Source organism: Cupressus sempervirens, chromosome 3 (genome assembly GCF_028749045.1).
Source record: "Cupressus sempervirens isolate cs-2001-9-10 chromosome 3, ASM2874904v1, whole genome shotgun sequence".
In the NCBI taxonomy this organism is placed as follows: domain Eukaryota; kingdom Viridiplantae; phylum Streptophyta; class Pinopsida; order Cupressales; family Cupressaceae; genus Cupressus; species Cupressus sempervirens.
Window position 1 is genome coordinate 1,082,000,152 of NC_143120.1, and position 6,000 is coordinate 1,082,006,151.

The following is a 6,000-nucleotide window of genomic DNA, read 5'->3' on the forward strand; positions in this document are numbered from 1 at the left end:
TTTGGAGAACCAGTCTGTCGGTATGATGAAAAAAATGAGGGGTTTGAGTTTATCAATAGAAAAACTTGTAAAAATTATATATATAGACACATGCATTATTTATGTAGCTTAGAAGCATGAATTAAGATTAGAATGTCACATAGTATCATAAAAATAACAAAAATACTGCAAGTTTGTGATCATAGCATCATATCAATATCAAAATCAGAAAATAATAATAATAAGTTCATATGTCATTGTTTTGGCTTTCAACAATTGAAACATTATACTAAGTTTCGGTCATCTAAATCTTCATCTTCTTATTTTTCTTCATCGAAGACTTTAGTTGATCCACAAACAATGACAATGGTAAAGGGATCAGCTTGTTAGAGAGCTTGTTTATTACTTTTTCACGGTAGAGAGCTTGTTAGTTTGTAATTAATATCCTGCTTGAAAACTGTTAAAAAAGTAGCGTGCAACTCCCTTCATCTATTGAAAATATTGTTTAATGTTTAAAATATAATTTATCACTATAGAGAGCTTGTAATTAATTAGATGGGTCATGTTCAACTATTGGATATAAAAAAATTATTGCAAGAAATCTTTGAGGGCTAGTTTAATTTGATGTAACAAATATCCAAACTTCAACAAATTTTGTTTTTAAATGTTAAAGATCTTATTCAAATTTTGTAATAATTATTTCCCTTGCAAAATTATAAAATGTTTCTCAGTTCAAATGTACGAGGTTTGCACTTGGTTTACTTGGGTTTGCTCTAGTGTGACCTAGTAGGGACAAACTAGCCTACCTAGGTGTGAATCCTGTTTGAACCCACAAATGAACTTTACTTTGTAGTAAACTTTGAATAACTTTTACGCACTCAACATGGTTCTCGAACTAAAAACCTTTTCAAACATATTCAAAGAAATTTAATATCTTAAAATATGATTGTTGGATAGTTAAGTCAAACAGGCAACTCTATTGAGTTAAGTCAAACAGACAACTCTATTGGACTCTCTGTTATATACCTTTTGGCATTCCTCTTTCAAAGACTTCTATAAAGCAATATGGATATTGTAGTTATATCATTTCATTGTTGAAACATGCCTACTATTATATCCATAAAACAAAACATAAATTAATAACAAATATATTATATTCTCCTTGATGTAATCAATATTTCCCTTGCCACTTATGGATGTAATCAATTTGGTGAATTGCATAAAGCTGATGTTTTGTGTTGTCATCCGTCTTTGTCTTGCATTCTTTATTTTTTATTCTACTTATTATTTTTGATTAAGTAAAACAGGTTTTGAAGGGTACCTGAAACCCTTTACATTTCAAATTTTTTTCAGTGGAGCCCAAACAAAAAATACAACAGACTAAGGGAGAAACAGGTCATAGACCAAAACAAGTGACTAGGGTGGTCATACAGATAACACAATTCACTTCTGCCACCAAATTACAGCTACATAAAACCATTTAGGACCCTTTAGTCCCAAAAGAGTGAGATCAAAGATGCCGATCAGAGGACTGTTGGGATCTTTTGGATTTTTTCTTCTTTAACCTTTGTCCAACCTTCCTCCACTAAAGAAGTCTCCTCCCAAACTGAAGCATCGATATCAAGCCCATCCAGAGACACAGGCAATACGATACTAGAGAGATTACCCATAGGTTCCTGACCCACAGAGGGAGGGGAAACCACTATATCCTTATACAAGAACATACCATAAGCTTGGTCAGACGGGGAAGAAACACAGACACTCGAAGCAACCACAAGTGCAGGGAAAACCAAAGGAGCAGGGTCTTTAAAGATAGAGTAATCCTAATCCAAAGCCCCAGCCCACCAAGGTCTTTTCTTTGATTTCCTCAATTCTATAGGGCAGCACAAAGCCACATGTCCGATTTTGGAGCAGACCTTACAACAGAATGGAATACCTTCATAGTCTAGAGTCTGAATCCAGGAACCATTAGGGACCTCAAGTTTAATCTTCTTAGGGAGGCCCTTTGCAATATTAACCACCACAAGAATGTGAGTGTAAGTAGTATGAAAAATATCCGAAGATCAAGAATCCACCATTTGGAAGACTTAATGGCATTTCTCATAGCTTCAAGAAACGGATCCAACCACAGATGAAGGGGGAGATTTGAGAGCCTGACCCAAAGAGGCATATGAGAAAAAGATTCAGAAGAAGGGTCAAAACCCTCATGCCAGGTTTTGGCCAGCAAAGGGTGAGGATCTTCCTAGCTGAAGCGACTACACAAAATAGCCCTCCTATCTTTTGCAACATAAAATTATACTATGAAAAACCCTTGGTCACAGGGTGAATCTGGACAGATTCAGAAATCAACGGGTCCTAATGCTTAGAAATCCAAGCATGAAGAGCCGAAAGGGAAGGCAAGAAGTCTCTAAATCTGAAAATCGCTGCCTTCTTAGAGAAGTACTTGATCTTTTCAGTCATGTCTTCTACAACATCATCCTCCAACTCCAACCGGATTGGATTGTAGACCTTGACAAGAGTCACACTCGATGAGAAAATCAGACGATCTACTGCCGGAACCCCTAAACCATGGACCTTGGCCTCAAAAGTGGCCACATCTACAAAGGGAACAACACAACAATCTACAGTTGAGGTAGGAACCCTGTCCCATGACCGACTGTCAGAGATAGGTTGAGAAACGACCCCAACAACTATCCGCGGACCAGGCGAGAAGTGGATGGGAGCAGCGAGTGGGGAAGTACTTATTATTCTACTTATTGTTATATTTGTGCTTCATATTCAATAATTGTTGAATTTAAGGAGTACATAAAATAAATATAAACAAAAAAGCTAAAATAAAGATATCAAAATTAGACATAATAATTATACGGGTTATCATTAAAGTCTAAATCAATAGGAAAAGAAGGACAATATCATCTATCAATATTTCTTAGATACACAATACATGATTTGCACTTGTCCTTCTAAACAAATACTCCAACTCTTCAAATATGAAGATATAACAAAGAAATCAAGAGAGAAAAGAACTGAATGTCAAATGGCCATTATACTTCTTCTTTTTCTCATGAGAGATGGGTTATTGTAAACCACTACTTATGAAATATGTGTTAGTGAGTTTGACTAAAAAACTACACATTTGAATCTTGATAACAATATTAAAACTTGACTTGCTATGGAAAATATGTCTTGTTTATCAATTGATGAGCTTAAGGGGATTTATGATGAATAGTTTATAAGGTACAATACTTATTGAATTCGTTTCCAAATGGTGTTGCAAGCAAATTTAACTTACCTTAGATGAAACTTTGTGGTTAGTGCGCTTGAGCTGTAGTATTGGGATGAGTGACCTCACAGGAAGTCTCAGTGCGTCACCTCTGTGAGCATCACCTAGATGCAATGAGTGGTAAGTGTACTATTCATATCTCTTGCTTATCAATTGATGAGCTTAATGGGCTTTATATTGAATAGTTTGTAAGGTACAATACATGTTGAATTTTTCTCAAATGGCGTTGCAAGAAAATTCAATTGTACCTTAGATGAAACTTCGTGGTTAGTGTGCTTGAGTTGTAGTATTGGGATGAGTGACCTCAAAGGAAGCCTGGATGCTTCACTTTTGTGAGCATCACCTAGATGCAATGAGTGCTAAGTGTGATATTCATCCTTACGAGAAATGGGTTCGCACCACTACTCATAAAACATGGGTCAATGAGTTTGACTCAAAAACTATATAGTTGAATCCTAATAGCAATACTATTGTTTGACTTGTGGAAAATCTTTCCTAATTATCAATTGATGAGCTTAAGGGGCTTTATATTGAATTGTTTATAAAGAACAATAGTTGTTAAGGTTCTGCAAAAGGGGCTGTGAGCAAACTAGGCTTAAACAACTATTCATGAAACATGAGTAAATGAGCTTAACTCCAAAATTACACAGTTGAATCCTAATAGCAATAGCATAATTTGATTTGTTGTAGGAAATATATCTTACTTTTCAATTGATGAGCTAAAAGGGCTTTATAACGTTTGGTTCATGACATTGCTTGCTGAAGGTTTTGCAAGTGGGGTTGCAAGCAAAGTGGGCTGAACCTTGGAGGAAACCTTGTGTTTAAGCATGCTTGAGTTGGAGTAGTACAAGGATGGTTGACCTCCCAGGAAATCCCAGTGCTTGACCATTATGAACATCAATTAGGGAAATGAAGTACTAGTCATGTGTCAATGAGTTTGACTGAAAAAGTACATAGTTGAATCTTGATATCAATATCATAATTCACAACAATGATAACCCCAACAAAACATATATAAGTTTTTCCATTTTCTTTTGTTAATTGGAATATAATAATTTTAGATTATTTTGGCAAAATATACATGTTTTTGATTAAGTAAAACATGTTTTGAAGGGTGCCTGAAACCTTGTACAAGTCTAAAGATTTTCAATAAGTACAAGAAGCAAAAGTACAACAGACAAACAAGAAACTGGTCACCCCCCAAACAAAGGATAACCAAGGTGACAGAAAAGCCCTATCACCAGCCAAAAACAAAGACCCAGCTAGAGGGCAATAGACTGAACCGAGAACCAGATACTACAATGGAGCTCACGATTTTTCCTTTGTTTTAGAGCCTCCCTTGCACGATCGGAGGTTCATTTTTAAAGGAGCAGATGGCTTAGTTTTCTTTCCTTTTACCACAGTCCAATCATCCTCCACCTTAGTTGCCTCAACAATCCAATCCCCAGAAGAAATTGAACAATGGAGCCCAATGGAATTGGAAGAAACAACAATCTCCCTAGGAGAGCCTATAGCCAGCTTGCCCCCAATAGGACTAGGAGGACCATCTGATACAGTGGCAGGGGCAGGAGAGGGAACAAGGTCCTGGCTCCCGATAGGACCAGGAGGAGCATCGAATGATCATCTGCAGGGGAAACATCCATAGGTCATTCACAGGATCCAAAGGTGCATCCATGGACTTAACCATCGTGTAGTGCTCAGAAGATGCCCCTGACCAACAGGAAGGTGGTTGCCTTGATTTAGTCTTCACATCAACACAACGAGCAACAATGTGACTTGTCTTATGACATTTTCTACATCGAAAAGGGATACCTTCATAATCCAATATTTGGGTCCAACAACCCCTCGAGGATTCCAAACAAACCTTTCTCTGGAAGGCCCTTTGAAGTATCCATCTCTACAAGAATTTGTGCACACGTGGACTGGAGAATATCCGAAGTGTCTGAGTCCACATATAAAAAATCACCGATAACATCCTTAATAGCTTTGCAAATAGAATCTAGCCAGAGATCCATCAGGAGATTTAGAATCCAGAGCCAGATAGGAACCCTATTAAAAGATTCTGTAAGCGGATCAAAATCCATATGCCACGATTTGGCCATAAGTGGATATCTGTCCTGCCATGAAAAACTGTTATCACACAAAATAGTCTTCCTGTCTTTAACAGTTTTAAACTTTACTATGAAAAATCCTTTAGCCATCGAAAAAATGTGGACATCATGGTCTAAGATTGGTTCTCAATGCTTGGTGATCCGTGCATGAAGATTAGCAAGAGAGGGCCAAAAACCTCGAAAGCAAAAAATAGCAGCAAAGGTAGAGAGCTCTTCTGCCGTACTATAAATATCGTCAATTGTATCTGCATCTAAACGTACCCTTATAAGGTTTGATACACTTACAGGGGAAACTTCATGGGGACGAGAAGGCCCAGCATGAGCAGCTCGAACAACACCATGAAGACCTACTTCGAATGCAGCCACATCGACATAAGAGGTAGCCTTACCCCTTGAAGGCATAGGAGCCAACCCAGATCCAGCTGAAACAGTGATAGAAGGCATAAAGCCAACAACCAACAACCCCAGCACACAACAAAACGTGAGAGAGCACACGACAACTAGCAGCAATACACGCGAACAACCAGATTCCAAAATGGTTCCAGAAATCAAGCTCAATAATCAGAAAAGGCAAAATCAATGACTAGGGCACCATGACAGTGGACGGTAAGGGCACTCAGCAAACAT